Source organism: Macaca nemestrina, chromosome 6 (assembly GCF_043159975.1).
Source record: "Macaca nemestrina isolate mMacNem1 chromosome 6, mMacNem.hap1, whole genome shotgun sequence".
Lineage (NCBI taxonomy): Eukaryota > Metazoa > Chordata > Mammalia > Primates > Cercopithecidae > Macaca > Macaca nemestrina.
Window position 1 is genome coordinate 30,883,138 of NC_092130.1, and position 24,479 is coordinate 30,907,616.

Genomic DNA, 24,479 nt, shown 5'->3' on the forward strand with positions numbered 1-24,479 from the left:
GGGAGGCAGGGAAAAGAGGAGGAGGAGGAGGTGGAGGAGGAGGAGGAGGAGGAAGGGGGTGGGGAACAGAGTTCTGAGGGTTGCCAGTTGTCAGCCTGGGAACAAGAGCAAACTCCCTGGGAGAAAGCTGTGTGAGAATTTCCTTCCTCTCGCCCAGCCCCTGCGTCCTGGGACTGCAGTGGGAGTCCTGAGACCTCCTGGGAACCTCCAGTGGGGGAGACACCAGTCCTGGCTCCCGGAATCTGGGTGATGGGAATGGGGGGAACAGGAGAACATGGGGAAGGAGAGCCCGGACCCTGAGAAGCTACCCCCATCATCATGCAAACGAGGCCTGGGCCTGACAGGGAAGATCCTGACCCAGCCACTTGGCAAGGTCGCCACAGGGCAGGGGCTTGAATCTAGAACGTCCTTCAGGGGGATCTCTTTCTCCTGCCATTGCAGTCCTGAGAAATGCCCATCTCTTGCCGGAGTCCCTCTTTCTCCTTTTGCTTGGCCGCCTTGGCCTCCTACAGATTCTTTAATGTTTTTCACACCTCAGGGCTTTTGCGCTTGCATTGCTCGCCACCAAAAATGCCTTCTTGCCAGAGCTTCCCATGGCCGCTCCTTCCCCTGCTCCTGTCTCCGACTGAGAAGTCCCCTCTGGAAGAGCCATTCCCTGGTCCCCTCAGTATTCTGTCACACCCTCTGCTTGCTTCCATCTTAGGACTCGCCACTTGTGTGCCTATCTTACATGTCCACGGTTCTAGTTTCTTGCTGGCTAGCTCTTTCATGAGAGTATGACTTCCCCTGGCAGGCTCTGGGTCCCCAGGCTTCCTAGGGTCTCTGTGAAGAAAGGTCAGAAAAGACAAATCAAGGGATCACGGGAACCAGGCCTCAGCTGCCAGCCTAGGAGTGTCGTGCTGAGGCCCATGGAGGGCTCCTCCCAGGGGCCAGCAGGGCCTGCTCCCGGGGCTGCCACCCGGTCCTGCCTTCCACTGTGCAGAGCTTCCCTTCTGTGGCCAGGCCTGCTGGACCCCAGCGGTCTCTGTTCACAGCCTCGTTCACAGTTCCTCAGACCCCCAGCCTGGATGGGCCTGCCAACCCCTCTCTGCTCGTTCCAGGCCAGAGGCTGTGGTCTGCCTGTCACCGACCCCAGGACCCCCTCCAGTAGCACACAGGGCCTTGTGACATCCTGAGTGGGGCCAGTTGAGGGGTGGGGTGCTGAATCAGACACTGTCCCTGACCTTAAGAGGCTCCCAGTCCAACAGGAGGATTAAAAATGCCATGTGCTTACCCCTCTACCCTCCCTCATTCCTTCTGAGGAAAGAATTCTGTTGGTGTTGAGAGGCTGGTGGGCTTCTTCCTACCTTGGCCACTTCCTAGCTGTGAGGTCTGGACAGGTTATTAAACTGCCGCTCCCAGCCTCCCTTTCCTGCTGGTGCCTCCCTTTCCCCCTGGGTAATAAAATGGTGAGAATCACACCTGCCTTCAGCATTGCCATGAGGGCTGGGCGAGGTGGCCCGTGCAGTCCTGGGGGAAGGTGAGCAGGACTCCAGTCAGACTTGGCTCAGCCCTGCCCCTCTTCTCCCAACGGTGGGGCTGGGAAAAGCCCTCCACGAACTAACTTCTGTGAAGATCACTGTCTCCTCTGTAGCACAGGGTGAGTAACATGACTGAGACAATGGTTGTAAAGGTTTAGCCCGAGCCTCTTCAGAGTGAGGGCTTGATGGATGTAAGCTATGACTCAGAGTTGCGGTGCAAGAACCCGACACAGAGGTTTCGCCACTAATGTCATCCCCTTCTTTTCCAAACCAAGAAGATGTATTCCTTTCATGTGCATGCCCTGGGGTGCAGGTCAGAGATGGTGGGTTAGGGAAGGCTTGTGACACCACTCCCTACCCCTGCACAGTGGCCCAGTTGAATACTCCAAAGCACCACCGACAGATTCTAGGGGGAAGATAAAGCCGGCCTAACAGAAACATCGTGTTTATGTAAAGTCCACCCTGGAGGCTGTGAAATGTAAGTTATGCTTCTGTGAGTTCTGCTACTGTATAAACAGTAGAGAGTTCGTCATCAAGAACAAAGAGAAAAACTAGCAATGCAAGCTGTGGAGAGAGCTCCACCATTTCAATGCCCAAAATCTGCACCTGGCTGAGTGCTTTGGTCGGCTACGTCTGTGAGTCAACGGGCTTGGTCAGCAGAAAGCCCACTGCGGGAGGTCAAGACAAGGAACTGAAGCGACCTGGAGACAGGTCCTTGAACATCAGAAGAGAGGTAGTCTGGCACCAAACTAGCTCAAAAGGAGAAGTATATGGCAGCCATTTGTGACTCAGTGTCCATAAATCTGTCTCAAATATTTGGAAGCTGTTTCTATTTCCTGCCCATACTATCTCTTGGGAGTTATGAACACTTTACATTATGAACCACTCGCTGTGTGAAGTGGCTTTTCTTTCCAGACGGGGAGAGGCAGCCTTGAAATCCCTCCATTCCTTGAGAAAACCGGTTGACAGACTGCTGCTTGGTATGTGTGAGTAAGGCTTCTTGGGAGGTGAAGGGAGGTTCCTGTTAGGAGCTGACTATGAGAGTGAGTTTGCATCGGTGAGTCCTGTGTTTTCAGAGGGTGTGTTTAGTCAGGGGGAGGGGGATGCTGTCCAGGAGAACAGAGGACTCATGGGCCCTGGGAGAGCCGGCTTTACTTCTCTACAGAGTGACCAAGGGAAACCTTGAATTGGTACCTTTAGTTGGAACCTTTAGGAAGATGGAATCTAGATCCACGTGGGAAATACTTTTTAAGCCAGTGGAACTAACCAAGGATGAAGTGGGCTAACAAGCTGTCTTGGTAACGTGGTGAGCTCCCTGTTACTAAGGGAATGCAAGCAGAGGCTGGACAACTTGGCAAGTCCCTTCCAGCCCTGAGATCCTATGGACTTTACTTCACCCTTTCTGTTCTCACTGCCCAAGCTGTCCCTAATCTGCAACCCTGAATTCACACTAATTCTACCCAGAAGGCTCAGTTCGGAGGTGGCCGGTTGGGAAATAATTTTACATTGAAAAGGCCCATAACCCCTGGGTTAAAAATCAAGCTCCATATATTCTCTTCGATGAACATAAAACTTTTTTGTTGTTGTTGTTGGTAGAGTTGTTATATGCGAGATGGGAACATGGACAGTTAGTGATGAAATGCCTATAAGTATTTGCCTTGCAATCCAACCATTTTCTCAGAACATCGTACCATGGAAAGCTGTCCACATGGCTAGGCGCGGTGGCTCGCACCTGGAATCCCAGCACTTCGGGAGGCTGAGGCAAGAGGATCTCTTGAGCCCAGGAGTTTGAGACCATCCTGGGCAACATGGTGAAACCCCGTCTCTACAAAAAATACAAACAATTAGCTGGGCCTGGTGGAGTGTGCCTGTAATCCCAGCTCCCTGGGAGGCTGAAGGGGGAGGATCACTTGAGCCTGTGAGGCAGAGGCTACAGTAAGCCGAGATTGCATGACTGCACTCCAGTCTGGGCTATAGAACGAGACCTTGTCTCAAAACAAAACAAAACAAAACATAGCAAAACAAAACAAAACAAACAAAAAACTGTCTACAACTTGCTATTGAGTTTTCTTTCTTTCTTTTTTTTTTTTTTGTTTGTTTTTTTGAGATGGAGTCTCACTGAGTAGCCCAGGCTGAAGTGCAATGGTGCGATCTTGGCTCACTGCAACCTTTGCCTCCCAGGTTCAAGCGATTCTCCTGACTCAGCCTCCCGAGTAGCTGGGACTACAGGCGCCCGCCATCATGCCCAGCTAATTTTTTGTATTTTTAGTAGAGACGGGGTTTCACCGTGTTAGCCAGGATGGTCTTGATCTCCTGACCTTATGATCTGCCTGCCTCGGCCTCCCAAAGTGTTGGGATTACAGGTGTGAGCCACTGTGCCTGGCCCAAGTTTTTTTTATTTTTTATTTTTAAAAGCATGGTATTGAAGAAGATAAATTGTATAATCCCTTTTAAGTCAAATGATGTGTACGTATGTGTGTGTGTCAGGAGAGGGTAAGTGTGAGAGTAGCAAGGCGCCCTGCTGGAGGTTGAATTTGTGTGTCGTCTCTTCCCTTATCTACTGCATAGCCACGCCAGGACAGGAAGTCACTGTGGAGTGCCCAAAGGTAGTATCTCTGGGAATGGCAGGGGAGGGTGAATTGACTCATTGTCCTGGGAGAAGGATGTAATACACCTTTTGTGTTGATCGCCAGGGAAGAATGGTTATGGCAAGGGGCACAATGGTGTAGCCCAGTCCTCCCAAATCTTTGTGGGAAAGGCTTGCATTGAAGGGCCCTGGGTGGTTGGCTTGGAGCCCTTCTCTGGTCTAGGGGGAGCACTGGCTTCTACCACTGTGTCTGCTTTGGGAGTAGTGAACCTGACTGACAGCTCGAATATTACTCACCAGGATTAGCTTCTGCTCGGTTATTCATGTCCTTCCACCATGGTCAGTGCATTGATACAGGACCACGTGGGACTGGACACCTCCTTCCAAGACGCCTGTATGGGAACCCTCTGTGTGTAAGCGGGAGGCAGTGAGAACCCTGTAGAGAGCAGCTGGGCTGCATGTTGGACTTCCTGCTATCACCAGCACATGGGGCTTGAACACTTGAAGTTTCGAGGAAAACCAGGCCACACTAATTGCACCCTGAACTGTGCAGGGGAACACATGTGACTGTGCATGTAGAATGCACTGTGCGATGTGTGAAAGAATGTTCGGTGAAATAAGAACAGAAGTTATCTCCGGGTGGTGGGAATCTGGGGTGATTTGGGCTTACTTCAGTATAGTTTTCTGTATTTGATTTTTGTCTTGATTTTCATTGAGCATTTCTTGTTTTTAGCGATTAGAAGAAAAGACAATTATCACATTTATTTATTTATTTGAGAAGGTTTCTTCTTCTGTCACCCAGGCTGGAGTGCAGTGGTGCAATCTCGGCTCACTGAAACTTCTGCCTCCTGGATTCAAGCGATTCTCCTCCCTCAGCCTCCCTCAGCCCCCTAAGTTGCTGGAATTACAGGCACATGCTACCACACCTGGCTAATTTTATATTGTTAGTAGAGACATGCCACCATACCCGGCTCATTTTGTATTGTTAGTAGTGATGGGGTTTCACCCTGTTGGCCAGGCTGGTCTGGAACTCCTGACCTCAGGTGATCCACCTGCCTCAGCCTCCCAAAGTGCTGGGATTACAGGCGTGAGCCACCACACCCAGTCCAATTATCACTTTAAAAAAGGCATACAACAAGACCTTGATAGCTTACTTTGTTTTAGAATTTATGTATGGCAACTGTGCAAAATTGAAAATTTAATTCAGTATCCATTGTCTAATCAAGTCTTACCAGTCAGGGTCCATGTGTAGGAAAGTGACTATTCCTGCTCATTTGAGCAGAAAGGGATTTACTACAGGGAATTGAAAGCTTACGCAATTAGGAAAATTAGAGAAGCAGGCCCTAGAAAGGACCCTTGGAAATGACTTTGAAAAACACATAATTATTCTGTCGGGGCCGTTGCTACCTCTGCTGCCATCAGAAGTGATGTGATGGTCAATTTTATGTATCAGTTTGATTGGGCTATGGGATGCCCAGATAGCTGGTAAGGCATTGCTCCTGGATGTGTCTGTTGGGGTGTTTCTGGAAGAGATTGGCTTTTCAATGCAGATCGCTTTTTGCCAATGCAGAGGGGCAACATCTAGTCCATCGAGAGCCTGACTAGAACAAAAGGGTGGAGGAAGGGTGAATTCTCTCTTCTTGAGCTGGGACATTCATCTTCTCCTATCTCCAGACATCAGAGCTCCTGGTTCTTGCTCCGTGGGACGCTGGGACTTATACCAGTGGCACCCCTGGCTCCAGGCCTTTGAACCTGGACTGAGTCATACCAGCAGCTTTCCTGGTCCTCCAGCTTGCAAATGGCAAAATATGGGACTTGCCGGCCTTTGTAATCATGTGAGCCAGTTTCTGAGATAACTCTCCTCTTCTATGTGTCTGTATATTCTGTTGGCTCTGTTTATCTGGATAACTCTGACTACAGTGGACTCTGGAGGGGGAGCTCCACTGTCATGTGAAGAACACACCGCTGCAGCTGTGTCCAGGGTTAGGAGGCCACTTCTGCCTCTGCCACACCCACAAAGTCAGCGACCGATTGTGTCAGTCAGGCAGGGCTGCTATAACCAAGTACTCCAGACAGGGTGGCTTAAACGATGGGAATTTATCTCACAGTTCTGGAGGCTAGAAGTCCGAGATAAGTGTCAGCAGAACTGGCTCCTTCTAAGGCTGTGAGAGAGAATCTGTTCCAAGCCTCCTGGATTCTAGTGGCTTGCTGGCAATCTTTGGTATTTATTGGCTTGTAGATGTATCACCCTGATCTCTGCCTTCATCTTCACGTGGTGTTTTCCCTGCATGTGCTGTTTCCAAAGGTCCTCTTTTTATAAGTCATATTGGATTAGGGCCCACCCTACTCCAGTCTGAGCTCATATTAACTAATTACATCTGCGGCAACCCCGTTTCCAAATAAGGTCAAATTCTGAGGTGTTGGGGATTAGGACTTAAACATAGAAATTTGGGGATGGGGGACATAGTTCAATGCTTAACATGGGTAAGGGACCACTGATGTGGACAAACTCATATGGGGTGCTTGCCAGTAGCCACTGTGAAGAAACAGGAAGGTAACCTCCCTCCAGAACCCTAGGAAATCTGGGAAATGTAGCTTTTAGCTTACAAGGCTCTGCAGTAACGAAGGTTGGAATGGATGCAGCATCAATCCACCAAATCCCTGACCTAAATCCAACATCCTCTGTCTGCCACCCTGCCCTGGTCATTTTGCAGCTGGCAAAAATTCCTGCCACTGAGCACATGCCTCTGGGGTATTAGAAACAGCACTGTCCTCAGAAACCAGGAGGTGAGGACTGGAGGAGCCCCGACCCTATTATTAACTATAGGGTGACAGCCACAGCTAATCAAATCCACCTAACACAAAACCCCACCGTCCACAATTCACTCAACAAACATGGTAGTGCTCACAGTCAACACAGTTAGGAACCTTGTGCCACATGCTGGGAACTAACTTCGCAAATTTGTTCCACAAGGCTGTCCCACCCACTCAAATTTGTTTCTTTGTTATTTCTTACTGAGATTAAAAAAAAAAAAAAAAGATAATTGTCTTCTCCCAACCATGACCAACTTCCCACCACTACCATTTTTCTTGTTTATGTCCAGAGTATTGTGTGCAATTGTGTGCATGTGCAGTCCAAACCCAGCATTATTCTTGGATGATAGGTAAAGGATTTAGAAGGGAACTGAACCAGGAGGCCAAGCCTTTGGCCCAGTTGTGCCACTAACTTGCTGTGTGGCTGAGATCCCTGATGCCCCAGCTGTGAACAGGGTTGCTACTCTCTGCCCACCTGACAGCACCCGGGCAGGGCCCTGGAGAATGTTAAGGGAGTGATATGACTTGGCTCTGTCCCCACTCAAATCTTGTCTTGTAGCTCCCATAGTTCCCATGTGTTGTGGGAAGGACCCGGTAGGAGATAATTGAATCATGGGGCCAGGTCTTTCCCATGCTGTTCTCATGATAGCGAATGAGTCTCACGAGATCTGATAGTTTTAAAAAGGGGAGTTTCCCTGCACAAGCTCTCTTCTCTCTTGCTGCCATGTAAGAAGTGCCTTCCACCTTCTGCCATGATTGTGAGGCCTCCCCAGCCACGTGGAACTGTGAGTCCAATAACTTCTTCTTTTTTTTTTTTTTGAGATTGAGTCTCGCTCTGTCACCCAGGCCGGAATACAGTGGCGACATCTTGGCTGCAAAGTCTTCCTCCCAGGTTCAAGTGATTCTCCTGCCTCAGCCTCCTGAGTAGCTGGGATTACAGGTGCCTGCCACCATGCCCGGCTAATTTTTGTATTTTTAGTAGAGATGGGGTTTCTCCATGTTGGCCAGGCTGGTCTCGAACTCCTGACCTCAGATGATCTGCCCACCTCAACCTCCCAAAGTACTGGGATTACAGGCGTGAGCCACTGGGCCCAGCCCCAATAACCTCTTTGTTTTGTAAATTGCCCAGTCTGGCGTATATCTTTATCAGCAGCAAGAAAACGGACTAATACAGTAAAGAATTGTTCTGCCTGGGTCTGCTGCTCTCTTTTCTCAAAAACGTATGAGTGTTTATTATGTACAGAGTGCTGTGCTCAGCACCCAGGTAGCTAGGAAGGGAAATCAGACCCTTTCCGATACAGTTAAGGGGAAGTGTTAGTTCACTGGAGTTTGGATCATCGTCTTGAAAGATATAATCTCAAACATGATAATCCTGAATGTTAAAGTCCCAAAAGATTAAAATCCCTAAAGTCTAAATCCCTAATATCTAAAATCCCTAAAATCACAATCACGGGATGGTTTCATCATGTTAGGCAGAGCTATTACCTTGTTGTTGTCTTTATTTGGAAACTGGGTATGGTTTCTGGAGGTGTGTCTTGGGGCCGACTTGACAAGGGGTGGACTTATGGACTTAATTTTAGGTATCGACTTGACTGGATGAAGGGCTATCTAGAAACCTAATACGGCATTATTTTGGGTGTGTGTGAGGATGTTTCTAGAGGAGATCTGTGTGTGGGTCTGAGTGAAATAGGTGGGGAAGATCTGCCCTCAGTGTTGGTGGGCATCATCTAATAGGCAGGGGGCCAGGAGAAAACAAATACAGAAGGCAATTGGTCTCTCTCTGAGAGCTGGGACAGACATTTCTGCTGCCTTGAGCATCAGAACTCCAGCTTTGCCAGCCTTTGGACTCTAGGACTTACACCAGTGGCCCCTGGGTCCTGGGGCTTTCCGCCTGAGTCATGCTACCAGCCTCCCAGGATCTCCAGCTTGTAGACGGCCTGTTGCGAGACTTCTCAGCCACTGTAATCATGTGAGTCGATCCCCCTAATAAATCTCTCATACATCTACATGCACATCCAATGGGTTCTATCTCTCTAGAGAACCCTGACTAATACAGATTTGGTACTAGGGAAACAGAATAGCATTTCTTTTCATTATGTTTCTTACAACACAATGAAAGAGATCTGTGAAATTGTTCCCTCACAAAAAGGCTGTGATAGTGAAGTGTACAAGGCTACTTAAGGTAAAAAATAAAAGTTTAAAAATGGGCCAGCTGCGGTGGCTCATGCCTGTAATCCTAGCACTTTGGGAGGCCAAGGCGGGTGGACCACCTGAGGTCAGAAGTTTGACACCAGCCTGACCAACATGGCGAAACCCTGTCTCTACTAAAAATACAAAAATTAGCCAGGCCTGGTGGCGGGCACCTATAATCCCAGCTACTCAGGTGGCTGAGGTGGGAGAATTGCTTGAACCCAAGGAGTGGAGGTTGCAGTGAGCAGAGATCACACCACTGTACTCCAGCCTGGGTGAAAGCAAAACTCCATCTCAAAAAAAAAAAAAAAAAAAAGATTAAAAATGAGTTATTATTGGTGCTGCAAAAGCCAGAATATCACTTAATTGCAATGGCTGAGCAATAACCACTCAAATGGACAACACACACCTGCAGAATGTGTAGACCACAACCACTCTCCAAGTACAAGTGCGGTGAGTATTTCAAATATCAAAGAAGTGAAGACACAGGTGAAAAATACAAGAACGCTCTCCTGCCAAATTATTCAATTGGGTACAACTTCTCCCCTTCCCATATAGCGCCATGCTTGCCTTAAAAAAACGCCCTTCGTCAGAGAATGAGAAGAGTTCGACCAGTTCAGCGACCTTCTGAACCAAAGGCATTTGCTGATATCGAGGTGTTTTTCCTCCAGTGTTACAAAGCACATTACATGGTGAACTATTCTTTCTTTTATTTTTATTTTTTTTGAGTCAGGGTTTCGCTCTGTCACCCAGGCTGGAGTGTAATGGTGCGATCATGGCTCACTGCAGCCTCAACTTCCCAGGCTCAGGTGATCCTCCCACCTCTGCCTTCTGGAACTACAAGCATACACCACTGAGCCTGGCTACATTTTTTGTATTTTTTGTAGAGATGGGATTTCTCCATGTTGCCCAGGCTGGTCTCAAACTCCTGGACTCAAGCGTTCTACCTGCCTCAGCCTCCTGAAGTGCTGAAATAACAGAGCCACTGCACCCAGCCAAACTATTCTCGATAAGGGGTTTGACTGTTAAAGAAGATAGACTTTTTATATTAACTATAAATCTAACAGAAAAACTAGCACATGCTTCACTTTGGCCAATGAATGGCACTTTCAAAATGTCCTGGTTTTTTTTTTGTTTTTGTTTTTCTTAAAAGATCAACTATATACAATTCATGTCCCTGTTAGATCTGAAATTTCTGGAATGTATCTGCTTCTGTGTATATTAATGACTGGAAAAAGTGAAGCACTTTATCAACACTGATTTGAAGATTTTGTGAACTTTGCAAAAGAAAATGGGTTTCAACTGAATCCTCAAACCATACTGACAGATTTGGAATTAGGTGTGATCAAGCTTCTAAAAGTGAATTTCAAGGTCTTAGCAATACAGTTTAGTTTTTTCATTCAGCCCACTGCATTTGGCAGAAAATTCAGATGAGTGGATTGGCCACAAGATACGGCAACAACAACAACTTCAGTTTAAAACTGCGGGCCGGGTGTGGTGGCCCAGTAATCCCAGTACTTGTAATGCCAGCGCTTTGGGAAGCCAAGGCAGATGGATCACTTGAGGCCAGGAGTTCAAGACCAGCCTGGCCAACATGGTGAAACCCCATCTGTAATAAAAATACAAAAATTAGCTGGGCATGGTAGCACATACCTGTAGTCCCAGCTACGCAGGAGGCTGAGGTATGAGAATTGCTTCAACCTGGGAGGTAGAGGTTGCAGTGAGCTGAGATTGCACCATTGCACTCCAGCCTGGGCTGGAGACTCCTCCAGCGAGACTCCTTCTCAAAAGAATAAAAATAAAAAGTAATTAAAAAATAAAAATGCGTCATTTGACTGCATTGGCATTCCTTCCAGTTGATAACATTTAAGGAGCGTTTAATGAATTAAAGTCGCATTTGCCTGAAGAAGCCAGTGAAATCACTGACTGGTTCAGAAGTAATTATGTGCACAGTAGGATAAGAAGACACTTACATAATGGTGTTGTTGTTCAATCACCAGCATTATTTCCACCACATCTGTGGTCTGTATATGAGTGGATGTGGAATGAATTTCTGTGAGCCAAAAACACCATAAAAACATGGTGCAGAAGATGGGAAAATTTGGAATATAAATAGTTCTATAAAGACACATGCATCATTGCAGTGTCACTGCAGCATTACTCACAGTAGCAAAGACATGGTGTCAACCTAAATGCCCATCAATGGCAGACTGGATAAAGGAAATGTAGCCCATATACACCATGGAATACTATGCAGCCATTAAAAAAAAGAGATCATGTCCTTTGCAGCGACATGGATGGAGCTGGAGGTCATTATCTTAAGAGAACTAATGCAGGAATAGAAAATCAAATACCACATGTTCTCACTTATAAGTGGGAGCTAAACACTGAGAACACATGGAAACAAAGAAGGGAACAACAAACACTGGGGCTTGCCTGAGGGTGAAGGGTAGGAGGAGGGAGAGGATAAAAAAATGTATCTATCAGATATTATGCTTGTTACTTGGGTGATGAAATAATCTGTACACAAAGTCCCTGTGATGCTAAATTTACCTATATAACAAACTTGCACCTGTACCCCTGAACCTAAAACAAAAGTTAAAAAAAAGATGGGAACATTTAATAGGGAAGGCTCATGGCTATGCATATAGAATCACAGAGGAGTTTCAGAAAGAGCAGCGCCACGTAGAAAATGAGTGTGACGTATTCTCCAAGCAGAGCCATACGCTAAAAGAACAAAACAGCTTTTCATCTTCATGCAAGACTTCAAAATATAGTGAATGATTGTGAAAGTTGGCCAGCTCTTATGGACTATCTCTGTGTAATTGTCCACAATCTATCCCTGTAATACAGTTTTCATATCATCTTCACATCATTTCCAATACTGGAATTCTGCAAAGACTTTTAGAGAATCCTAATTAGTTTCATGTGTTTTTGCAAATCTGACTCCACAAAAGTGCATTATCACAACGTGGACTTTGTAAGCATAATGCGTGTATGCAGAGGCATTGAAACTTCCTCAATAAATGAAGAGAAGTCCTTTTTGTACATGTGCATTTGTGAAAGATAAAATTTCTCAAGATCTCGGTTCTTTGGGTGACTGTATTTGCAGTGGTGACCCATTGCAGTTTTTTATTGATCTTGTCAAAAGACTTAGATTGTTTGTCATGGTATTTCAGATGGCCACAGTTAGAAAGTTGGGCACACACAATTAACAACCATAGTGATATGCATTTGTACATTTCTCTTTTTGACCTATTTCTTCATGAACACAGTTCATCTGCGCAAAACTGTGAGACTCACGCGACTGTTTTTAGTGTACCTGAGTGTTTATCTTGCAAAAATGTGTATGTCTTTATTGCCTATCTTACTGTGTAAAGTGGTCTGTAAAGTGTCCTGACATGTTTTGATATGTTTCTCAATTAAATTCCCTTTAAATCTATAAATAAATATCTTTTAACGCATTTTTAAATGATTTTTTCAGAATTCTATTTTCAGGATTTTGATTTTTCAGGATTTCAACATTCAGAGTTATTGTGTTTGGCATTGTGTCTTGTAGGATTATGATCAGTTCCCAATTCACTACATTCCTCAACACTCTTTTTCAGAGAAGAATGGAAACTCAACTCTTAGTGGCTTCAAAACAAAGTGGAGTTCATTGGCTCATGTGACTGAAAAGTCCATGGGTAGTTCAGCTTTAGGTATGGCTGGACCCAGGGGCTCAAATAATGTTCTCAGAATCTCTGTCTGTCTGAGAATACATTCTGGAGGAAGGAAGGAAAGAAGGAAGGAAGGGAGGAAGAGAGGAAGAGAGGGAGGGAGGTAGGAAGAAGGTGTCCACTGCAGATATGCCCAGAAATAATTACATTATAAGGAAGACAATGTTAAGTGATATGAGAGGGTTCAGTGAAACAAGAGGGTTTCGGAAGATGGAGGAATTAATGCACTCATGCATTTATTCATTTATTTATTCAGGTCTTAAACACTGAAGTTCTAGGTTTCACACTGAACTAGGCCTGGGGCTCCAGAGACAAAGACCAAGTCCTTGCTTTCAGGGAACGTCCACCCTCTGTTGGGCAAGGCAGGTTGGTAAAGAGCCAATTGCTAACTTGTACGGAGCCACAGGGATGCATAGGGCACGCTGAAATCTCATTTTCTACTGGGGGATCTGGGAAGCTTCTTGGAAGCCATGCACTGAGACCTGAAGAGTAAAAATGGCAGAGAAGGACACTGAAGCAAAGGGAACAGCCTAAGTCAAAGCCCAGAGGCTGATTCAGAGCCACTCAGAGGATGACTTACTGGGTGACACTGGGTGGACGATTGGACCTCAGTTTTTCTATTTGTACAATAAAGGGGTTAGGTAACTTGCTGCTGAGGAAGGAAAGGGGAAAACAATCCCTCCCTCATACACACAGACACACACGCACACACACACGTACACAGATGCAGAGACTGTGGCTGTTTCAGCCTTAGAGGGGTAAGACATGACTCACTTCTAGGTGACCTTATTGACTCAAAGGTAAGGCCTCTTGGGCCCAGCCTCCAGAGGGAGAGAAAGAGAGAAAATGAAGTGATCCACAGCATATGGTAGCAGCAATTTATGTTTTCATTTAAAAATGGTATTTATTGTTTGAATAGACAATATCTATACATTGTCACCATCACAGAGGTACACAGGGTGTTCTGTGAAGAGTAACTTCCCTCCTAACCCCACCCCCTTATCAACCTAATTCCCCTCCCCAGAGAAAATCACTCTGAACTTTTTATATAGACTTCCAGAGAGTCTATGCAAATACAAGCACATACACTTACAAGTATACGTATGTACAGTCCCTGCATTTTTGGGGCACAGATTGGGGTGTACTATTCACATTCTTATGCACCTTATTCATTTGCTTACTAACAGCTATTGGCTATTGGAGTGTATCATTCTACTGAGGGCTGCCTCATTCTCTGAGTGGTTGGATAGGGTTCCACGGCATGGATGTGCCATAAGTCATGCAACGCTTCCTATAAGGATGAGCACTTTGAGGATGCTATTGTGCTAATAGATTCCTTTAACACAAATAAAAGATAGAAATTAGAAAAGATAGACGTAAAAGTCCTTTGCGATTACAAACAACGCTGCAAAGCCTGTCCTGGTCTTCGTGTCATTTCCACATGGGGCTGCCTCTGTTGGACAAAGGCATAGAAGACTGACTGTTGGGTCAAATTCCTTGCGCATTTGTGATTCTCATAGATATTGCTCTATCCCGTTACCCACCTCCCTCATGTAGGTTGTAACCATTGTGTACTCCCACCTGCAATGTACAAGAGGCCTGTGTCACAGAAATTTTGAGTTTCTCCAGGCAGCCTTGGAGAGACAGCAAGGGGATGAGAAGCTGGGAAAGAGGGCAGGGCATGGGGAGAAAGGAGGACATCCTTTGAAGGAGGAGGCCTGGGAACTGTAGGAGGCTGGGGACTAATGTGAGACAAGGCCGATGAGAAGTTCCTGGGGTCATGACAGTGACCTTTAGGCTTGCAGAGCTTATAGTCAACGGTGAAGTCGTGCACACCGGTCAGTCACTCTCCTTCACTGCACACCAGCCAGTCGCCCTCCTCCTCTGCACACTGCACACCGGCCAGTCGCCCTCCTCCACTGCACACTGCACACCGGCCAGTCGCCCTCCTCCACTGCACACTGCACACCGGCCAGTCGCCCTCCTCCACTGCACACTGCACACCGGCCAGTCGCCCTCCTCCACTGCACGCCGGCCGGTCGCCCTCCTCCACTGCACGCCGGTCGGTCGCCCTCCTCCACTGACAGCTCAGTGATGGGCCTGACATGCTTTCAGCATTGCATTCCCAGGAATGACACTTGGGAGATGAAGGAGAGGTGCTTAGGGGGCCCAGTGGGTGGGGGAATGGGTAGTAGCCTCGGAGACAGGAGCCCCAATCGGGAGCCAGCGCCGTGAAACAGCAGGCTGTGCCAAGGACTACTTTAGCAGAAACTTAAGCCCCCTAAAACTCTAAAATTGGGAAGAATTCCCTGCACTCTCTGATGGTGTGGGTTGGGAGCTGAAGCCATTTTATCTTGGTGTTAAAGGATAGAAACTTTGCCTGGGGCAGACAGTCACTTGGTGACACCCCCGTGGCCGAGGTTCTCTGTGCCTCTAAGCCTGGGTGTCTTTCTCCCTGCTCTTCCCAGTCCCGACAGGCTGGGACCATCCCACCCAGGGTTAAGAGGCTTTGAGTTCAAAATCCTGGTCCAACGCTGGGAGCAGTGGCTCACTCCTGTACTGTAATCCCAGCAGTCTGGGAGGCCAAGATGGGCAGATTACCTGAGGTCAGGAGTTCAAGACCAGTCTGGCCAACATGGTGAAATCCCATCTCTATAAAAATACAAAAATTAGCCGGGGATGATAGCAGGTGCCTGTAATCCCAGCTACTCAGGAGGCTGAGGTGGGAGAATCACTTGAACCCGGGAGGTGGAGGTTGCAGTGAGCTGAGATAGCGTCATTGTGTTCCAACCTGGGCAACAGAATCAGACTCTCTCAAAGAAAAAACAAAACAAAAAAACACAAAGAAAAAACTCCCCATAAAAAAACAAAATCCTGGTCCAGGGGTCCCAATCCTTTTTTATCATAAACCCCTAACAATAAATAACAGTTTATTAAAATTTTTTTAATTTAATGTTATTTTTAAAAATGAATCTTTATTTATAAATTCTATAAGGTGCTATTATACTAATATGTTTCTTTAACACAAATAAAAATTAGAAATGAGAAAAGACAGAGGTAAAAATAGAAGACCTGATAGTCTTCCTAAGCCTCAAATGACACCCTACATTGGAAATCACTTACCTAGCTTTAAGCGTTTACGGAGCTGGGTTGGTGAAGGGACTTAGAGGGCCTTGTGGATTTCTGTGCGTGTGTGTGTGTGTGTGTGTGTGTGTACTAACTCAGGAATGGAGGTTCTGTGAGATTTGGAAAACTTGGGACATGACGAGGGTTTTGGGGGGGTTTCCTTAAGCAGTGGGGGCCCAGGCTGAGCTTGCAACAGAGCCCTGAATGAGGAGAGGGATGTGACTATGTGGTAGCTGGGCTGGACCTTAAGCATCTGGGCGTGGGAGAGTCTTCACAAGACCCTTGTATCCCAGATTGGCTGCATGAGGCTGGGAGCCTTTCATCTTCATAATGATCCCATTCTGCCCCCGACCAGTCTCCACCTGTTGCCTCCTTAGATCATGAGCTTAACTATAGTGACAGACAAAGAGATGGAGCCAGGCCCCTGAGCCATCTTTCCCCAGGGACAGGGAGGGGGTCACTGCATTGGTCACCACCATTGCAGGGGAATTCAATTTGACATGGATGACTAGAGTAATATGATAATTATTTCACCTAATTCCCATAGAACAAATGCATATTCACCACCCATGTATGAAAGGGTTATGGCACCACAGACGTTATTAGAAATGATTTCCAACTGGGAGCAGCTCGGTTAGATTAGGGAAAATTACTTAAATATCCTCTTCCAGGCCTTGGCTGAAGTTGACTCTGTTTGTCCTCGTCTCCCCTCCCTGCCTTGAGGCCCCAACCCCTGCGTGCGTCTCCTGGTCTGATACTCCTCAGCCACCCTCAGGACTGCAGGCTGATTCCAAGCCTTCATAAACCACCCAGGACCGTTAAACAAATCCTATAATTAGAAGCCAGGTTGCATTAACGAAGTGAAAAATGTAACATTACCATCTGTTTGTTCACTGGATGCTCAGCTCATGTCCCATGATCCAGAGGAGTTGTGACCTTGGGTTTCCAAGAAGCCTTAATAAGGTAATGTTTATAGGACTCTTAACTTTACAGCTCTGCTGGAGTACAACTCTGTGAAATGAGGACAAGCCATAATTCCAGGAGATCCCCTCCTCCCCCATCCCAGTACTGAAGAATGTTGTCCTCTTATGTAGTACATGGAAAGCCCCATGGCTGGGATTAAAGGAAGTAGATTCTGGTCCCAACTCTGACACTGAATTGCGGCGTGACACTGTATCGGTCTATTTTCCTCTCTGGACTTCTGTTTTCCCATCTGTAAAAGAGAGGAGAGGATGGGTCTCGTTCTAAAAGTCCCCTCCAATTCTGACGTTCCAGTTTGATTTCTCTGTCTATCTGCCATTGAGTTTTATATCAAGCAAAGATTCTTTTCCAAATTTGATCTTCCTTCTTTGGACTTCTCAGAAAGACTTGGTAATGAAAGTTGAACGGGATAAATCTAGTTTGGGGTTACCTTTTTCTGCCTCAACTTTGAATCTCTCTGATGGAATAAAAATGCGTCAAAAATAATACGAAAATGACAATTAGGAAGAGACAATTCCTTAACTCTTCAAAGAAATTAAACTGGTTAAAGCAAGGAACAGTGGAAAGAACCAGGGTTATTCTCTCTAGAGATGGTAGCCACAATTAAGTGAACAGAATATTCTGCCAACTTCCTATCAGCTGACATTTATTGAGTTCTTCCTGTGAACCAGACTTTATGTTATGGGCTTACACCCATCCTCTCAGCCTCATAGCAAACCTGTGAAGTCAGTACTTTTTCATTGTCCTCATTTAATAGATGAGAAACTGACAGTTAAGGAGATGAATTTGCTCAAAGGAAATATGTGGCTGGAACAGAGACTCCAGAGCCTGATTTTTGACCTCTGCAGATCTGTTGTCTACAGACCTCTGACTCTGTTTTGGCACTTGTGGAAGCATGTTGTGATGAAGCATCCATCGCCATGTCCCTGCATGATTCTGATAAGCACAGCATGCCCTGTGAGCCTGCACAGGCTATGTAGCATAGGTGATAAGGACACTTCTGCTGGGCTGAGCCTCTTAGATTTGGGAGTTGCTTGTTACTGCAGTGCAACTTGGCCTATACTGACTGATACTGCTTGCCTTAGGGCAGAGGGAACAGTTTTGCTCTGTATATTTGCAAAAAGCCAGTTTGCAGTCAGCAGATGGCAGAAGCAGGGAGACAGACATTTAAAACAACTAATAAAAGGCTGGGGAGCACATACGATAGTATCATTGAGAAGCCTGATGGTCCTGTTGAACTTGAGAGTCTAAGAAACTGACTAAAAAATGAGAAGATTTGTAGGTAATTCTGGAATGCCAGGGTCAGAGCTAGCTCTGTGGTTGAGATAATGGGATAAAATACAAGGGAATCCCAATATGGAAGACAAGAATTTATGAACATAGCCATGTGTTGGCCAGACTGAAGGGCTGAACAATCCTAGGTTTTTCTAAGAGCACACTGCTGGGGAGAGAAAGATCAGGGTCAGCCTGACCCCTGAATTCTCTCCAGAGCTGACTCAGAAAACTTATCCCTCTGGCATGGAGCCCTCTCACCAGACACATTTTTCTCCAATGTAGATTTCTCCATAAAGCATAGCTGATCATGGTAGAAATAACTTGGATAGCCTTTGGTGCTCTGCGTCTGCTGCCTAATGACAGGCACCCACCTCTAACCACTGCTGGTTCCAGTGCTCATTCACTTTCCCTAAGCTGGGGCAAAGGTTAGGGTAGCTGAGGTTAAAGGGACCTCAGGGGCTCAACTTTCATCCCAAGCTCTGTCCCTTTTCTCCTCACTGTATGGCTATAGACAGGTTACTTCTTTTCCCTGTGCCTCAGCTTCTTCTGTGAAATATTTACATTCATGTGTTGATCCAGGAAATAAATAAAGTCATGGATATACAAGTGTTCTTTTTTTTTTTTTTTTTTTTTTTTGAGACAGGATCATGCTTTGTCACCCAGGCTGGAGTGCTGTGGTGTGATCTCGGCTCACTGCAGCCTTGACCTACGGGGATCAAGTGATCCTCTTGCCTCTCAGCCTCCTGGATAGCTGGGACTACAGATGCATGCCACCATGTCTGGCTAATTTTTAAATTATTTTTTGTAGAGACAAGGATCTCGCTATGTTGCCAGAACTGGTCTTGAACTCCTGACCTCAAGCAATTCTACTGCCTCGGCCTCTCAAACTGTTGAAATGACAGGCATAAGCCATGGCGCCTGGGCTAAAAGTGTTTTTCAAATTGTAGAGTGCTTCAGGGGTAACCCTGTTACCATCATGCAATTGTCATCAGCATCTGCATGGGTCCTTGGCTGGATGCCTTCCATCTCCCACAGCCATAAACCCTGAAGCTGCCTTCTCACATTAGAGCAATTACCGAGGCTTATTTCCTGGGAACCAGACTTTGGAAATGGTCAGATTCCACACTAGCCATTTCTTCCTCTTTCCTCACAATATTTATGAGAACTGACCTTCCAGTGGAAATTTGGCAAGATTTCACATTCTGGAGACGTTGTACCTTCCTCCACATGCCCTGAGGGCTGAGGTCATGGGCTTCCCAGAAGATCCAGCAGTTCCCCATGCATGCAGGAGGTGCACAGGACTGAGAGGAGAGGGGCCCAGCAAGAACCCCTCAGCTGTAGGCTTGTCCTAAAACATTGATATTGTTAGAGCCCCATCCTGCATTAGAACATAAGTTCGGGAATAGGCCAGGCACAGTGGCTCATGTCTAATTCCAGCACTTTGGGATGCTGAGGCGGGTAGATCACTTGATGTCAGGAGTTCAAGACCAGCCTGGTCAACATGGTGAAATGCTATCTGTACTAAAAATTCAAAAATTAGCCAGGCATGGTGGTGCACGCCTGTAACCTCAGCTACTCGGAAGGCTGAGGCATGAGAATCACTTGAACCCGGGAGGCGGAGGTTGCAGTGAGCCAAGATTGTACCGCCATGCACTCCAGCCTGGTGACACAAGAACTGTTTTAGTTGTTCACCACTATGTCCCCAGTGCCTGGCACATAGTAGATATTCAATATATATTTGTGCAATGAATGGAATGAACCTTCCTCAATAACTCTCAAAGGCTCTTCATTGTCCATAGGCTAATTCCTTGAAGGTCACAGCTCACAGAAACTTACAGAACATCCTAGGCCAGATATTTAAACCTCCACCGGAAGCAGCTTCTCAACATTGCCTCCTAAGAGTTCAGGCCACAGAGATAAACTTCTGCAGGGAGGCCAGGGGGAGATTTAAGCCTGTGAGTTTTCTAGGGGTCAGGAGGATGAGGATAGAGGCCTTGGCTATGGCCATCAAGGGTGATGTGATGTGTCTCAGAGTTGCTGCCTGTGCTCTAAGTGTTATGTTGTGTGTAGCTCTCAGGACATTCTTCTGCTAATCCTGCCCTAATCGCAAGCTGGCCCCCAGCTCCCTGAGCCAGGTGCAGAGAGCAGCATCTGAGAGGACGACATTCATCCTGTCTATAAGCAGCTCTTACCTGATGGCTCTTAAAACAATAACAAAACACACCCATACAAGACACCACCCACAAATTCGCACTCACACAATGCACCAAAACAACCACAATAAAAACAGCGGTCTCTGACCCAGTAACAGAGGCCAATATGCAAGGCAGACTTTGATAAGTACCATCGGTTTGTAGCTTAATGTTTGGGGTGCAGACCTTTGAACCCAACCTGCAAAAGAAGTCCTTTCTGCCCCATCCATGAGCCCCTGCAGCCCATGAGCCCCCAGAACTCGTCTCCCTACACAGCCGCTGGGAGATGTTGACTGTTTTCTTCTCACGCCCCCACAGATGTGGCCTTTTCCTCTGCCAGGAGTGGCTCTCGGGGGCTGAAGAGGACATTTCTTGTTCTGTACCTGTTTCCTGCTTCTGCTGAGGGCAGGGCTGGGGCCTTCCACCCAAAACAGACTCAGACCCACCCAGCCAGAGGAGGGGTTGACAGCTTTGGGGGAAAAGTCAGAATTCCGGATCTTGTGAATCCAGACGTCCTGTAAACTCTGAGCAGAGGATAAACATCCCGCGGGACTGAGGGGAGGACACTCCAGTGGGCAGGGGGCCTGGCGCCTCTGTCTGCCCTGGAGACAGGCTGTTTATTCCATGTCCCCCACAGGCTCTCTTGCACTCCTTCCTGTCCCAGGTCTGGGTGAGTTACAGCAGGCCTGACAGCCCCACATGGGAGCCTGGGGTCTTGGACATCAGCTCTGGACCTCTCAAGGCTGGAAGGGAACTTTAAAAGCTCAAAAACCGGCCACGTACGGTAGCTCACGCCTGTAATTCCAGCACTTTGGGAGGCCGAGGCGGGCAGATCGTAAGGTCAGGAATTTAAGACCAGCCTGGCCGACATGGTGAAATCCCATTTCTACTAAAAATACAAAAATTAGCTGGGCGTGGTGGCACATGCTTATAATCCCAGCTACTTGGGAGGCTAAGGCAGGAGAATTGCTTAACAGGGACCTGGTAGGCAGAAGTTGCAGTGAGCCGAGATCACGCCACTGCACTCCAGCCTGGGCTACAGAGCGAGACTCCATCTCAAAAAAAAAAAAAAAAAAAAAAGGCTCAACAACCCCTCCAGCCCGCAACACACACCTGGGCCACTCCTTCCTCTTCCAGAGCCTCCTGGCTGGTCTTCTGGTCTCTGCTGATAGATCACTCTTTTCCAGGGCAGTCCATTTTATTTCTGGGACTCTCTGGCAGTTAGAAAGTGCTAGAATTGAGCTTACTAGAATTGCTCTGTGCCACCTGATTGGGAAGAACTAAGAACAATGTATATGACAAAATAATAGCAGGGCCATTCCCTGTGCCAGGCACTTGCCACACGTAATCTTGTTAACTCCCCACCTCCCTTTCAAGGACATAGGCTCAGGGAGGTTAGGTCACTTGCCCAAGGTGACTTAGCTGCTACGTGGCAGGGATGAGGTTCAGGGCACTCTGGTTCAAAGTCTGTGCTTTAAATATTAATCTATACTGGCTCTTCATAATCAAAAAGCAAAAATAGCACATACACCCACAAAAACACTATACAACAAACTCAGGCACGTATAAAACCAAACCAAACTAGAAAATATCAGCCCAAACTTGCCAAATATTAAGTACCATTATGTACCAGGCAAACAATAATTTTAATGATTAATGCATTTTAACAACCCCATGAGGAAACGGAGGCCCACTGAAGTGAGGGGGGTGGACATGACCATATAATAAGGGGCAGGGCAAATGTCCAACCACGATTGCCTGAAGTCTGCAGTCTTTTCCCCACAGGAGGAGGGCTTCTGCAAAATAAAAAAGAAAGCTTTTATAATTATAATTATTTTCAACAACCAGAGTTTTAAAAACTGGACTGTGCATCCTCAGAGAGAAATGATATTCCTAGATTGATGGTTCCCAGCAAAGGCACTTAGTGTTCCCGCTCTGGTAGGGGCTGGATGAGGTATCCCCTACCCCTGATGGCCTAAGGGTGGTGAGTGCTAACAAGAGACTTGGCACAGTGTAGAGTCAGTCTGCAACCCAGAAACACAGACTTGGTGTTTTCAAGTCTGGATGCTGTGCAGAAGAGAGGCCTAGGCGACCCAGTCACCAGTGAACAAGACCACCTCTTGGAGTCCCTACCCCAACTCACATTTCTTTGACATCCCCCTGTGGGGAGGAGACGCTGGCACCTGGCCTGGGCAGAGGGTCATGTCGACGTGGCAGCCCCTCTGCACACCCCAGGGGCTGCCCATTCACCCAGGCCTTTCCCTTTTTTGAGAACTGGGAGCTTGCTGGCTGGGGCTGTTCCCACCAACAGTGTTCCCGTCCAGGGATCTTAAAATAGCCCCTCTTGGCTGGGGCTCTGGAGTGAGCAGTGAGGCAGGCATTTGTGCAAATATGGGCCTGGGAGAAGGACTCCTACCAGGGAGGGAGAGGAGGGCAGCATGGCAAGAGAGCCAGGACCTCCCCAGGGGGCTGCACCCTCCTAGCCGCAGCCAGCAAAGGTGCCGGCTAGCCTCTTCCCGTCTTCCCTGATCTTACTGGGTTCACTTGGGCAAGTTCTTAGACCAAATCCTTCCGGTCCCCCTGGCCTTGCCAACGCTCTAGGGTGGACCCACTGGAATAGGCACCTTTGCATTCTTCTGCTGGTTCTAGCCGTGTCCCCACTTCGTAATGCCCTTCCTCCCTAGGAACATACTAGAAGCATTCTTGAAGGCCCAACTCAAAACTCGTTTTAACTGTAGGAATGACGGTTGCAGCTACCATTAATGGGGTACTTACTTTTGCCAGGCACTGTGCTAAGCGCTTTAACATGCATTATCTCATTTGATCCTCACAACAATCCACTGAGAGCCAGGTTATTATTATCTTCACTTTGCAGAAGAAACGAAGGCTCAGAGAAGTCAATTAACATTCCCAAGATGACACAGCGGTGAAGGGGCAGGGCTGAAACTCAGGCCAGCCCATCTGTGGAGCCTGACCTCTGCCCTCCCGGCTGCACTCCTTCTCCACATCCCTTTGCTCTGGCCTCCTCCTCTGTCCCAGCATGGCCTCCCTGTATTATAGTCAGTTTGATTCAATGTATCAATATTTTAGTTCACATACCAGGAATGCTGTTGGGTGCCCCACAACCCCCCTGGTAGCTCTTGGATCCCCTTGATGACTTGGGCTTGGGCATGGGTCTAGTGAGCACCCGAACCTACTGGGTTCAGGTTGTTTGAGGCCGTGGGTCAAGGCTGAGGCCATCATAGACCGTGTTCAATGACCAGCTGACCAACTGGACATTCCCACTCCACCACTGGCTGCCACCCCTCTCCTTACCCCACCGCAGGGAGCAGTGTGTGCAGGAGTCAGACAAACTTGCTGTGAATCTTCTGTGACTGTGGGCAAGTGACTAACCACTCTGAGCCTCAGTTTCCCCATCTGTAATTCAGAATAAAACTAGAACCTCACCCAGTGTTATTTGGAGGATTTCATGAAGGATTTAGCTTAGGGCCTGGCAGTCAGTAAGTGGATATTAAGCAGCAGCTATTATTGTTACTGTTATTTTCTGTAAATTAAGGTGTCCAGGTGCCAAATGCCTGAGGCCTGGCACACAGCAGCTGCTCAAAGTAAAGGCAATCACTCACTCAGCAGACAGAAGCCCCCACCCGACTCCTGGCCGGCTGTGTCATTCCTGGCCGGCTCTGATGTCTCCTAGGCTCTGGTCCTCATCAACAAAAGGGTCACTCTGGAAGCCAGGCACAGGCGCAGGGCCCCACCCACTCGCCCCATCCCCTCATTCTCGGTCCCGGGCCGCTCCTGGAGAAAGAGGTGGCAGAGTGCAAGTTCCCTCAGGGTCGGCACATTTTTCAGGGTTGGCTGGCTTTCTAGTGGCGCCACCTGCTGGTGAGTGCAGCACTGTTCCTGACGGGGCCTGCCGTAGAGGGCTCTGAGTGAGACACTGGCCACCCACTGCTCCTTCCCCTGTAGCTCATCTGCCCAGTCCTTCATTCACGTGTGATGGCCACCCTCTGCGTGTAAAGACCCAAGGACCCCAGCCTCGCTTGTGGGGTGGGAGCCCCGGAAGCCCAGTTCCTGG

General features: G+C 47.5%; 1 protein-coding gene across 1 annotated transcript in view; it reads left to right on the forward strand.

Moving 5' to 3' along the window:
- Nucleotides 1–76: 76 nt before the first annotated feature.
- Nucleotides 77–24,479, forward strand: part of LOC105466888 (interleukin 17B) — a 32,375-nt gene continuing 7,972 nt past the window's right edge. The window contains exon 1 of the mRNA XM_071098233.1: nt 77–2,500. The gene's annotated coding sequence lies outside the window, so the exon portion shown is untranslated. The remainder of the gene's footprint in view (nt 2,501–24,479) is intronic.